Genomic DNA, 623 nt, shown 5'->3' on the forward strand with positions numbered 1-623 from the left:
CAGAACACACTGGAAGGTCAGTGCCCTCGTGAGATAAGGATTCCTTGCTATAGGACTCCTCTCTCCTAGCCATGGTGGCCTCAGAAAGTCCCCAGAACCTCTTCCCCTGCCACTCAGGCTTATGGTGGGAGCAGGAAGTATGAAAAGTCCCCTCCACTGAAAGGCCAGAAGGAAACACAGCACTCCCAGGGGAGAGGTGACTGGGGAAAGGCCTTGGGGAGAGAAGTGAGAAACTGGAGAAGGGCTGGGGATTTACTGGGAAGGACTGGGCACCGCTTGGGACCCTGGTTCCATGTGTAAACCATTGCCGGACTGCCCCCCTCCCTGGCCACGGCACAGGTCACCCCAGCCTGTGGGGTCAAGGCGCAAGACCAGTCGGAGAACAGCCAGGCAAAAGCACAGAGAATTTTGCTCTCTGACTACTGCTGCCATCGCTGCCAGTTCCCTCACAGCCCCCTTGGGGGATTTCCCTGCTGAAGCCAGCAGAAAGCCCAGCAGTCCCAGCGCCCCTCCCGCCACCGTCAGAGCTGCACTGATACCCCACCAGCACCTCAGCCGGAGCTGTGCCCACACCCCTGCCCCCTCCCCTCAGCCTTCCAGGAAGCAGAGACCAGACACAGGGA

Source organism: Macaca nemestrina, chromosome 17 (genome assembly GCF_043159975.1).
Source record: "Macaca nemestrina isolate mMacNem1 chromosome 17, mMacNem.hap1, whole genome shotgun sequence".
Lineage (NCBI taxonomy): Eukaryota > Metazoa > Chordata > Mammalia > Primates > Cercopithecidae > Macaca > Macaca nemestrina.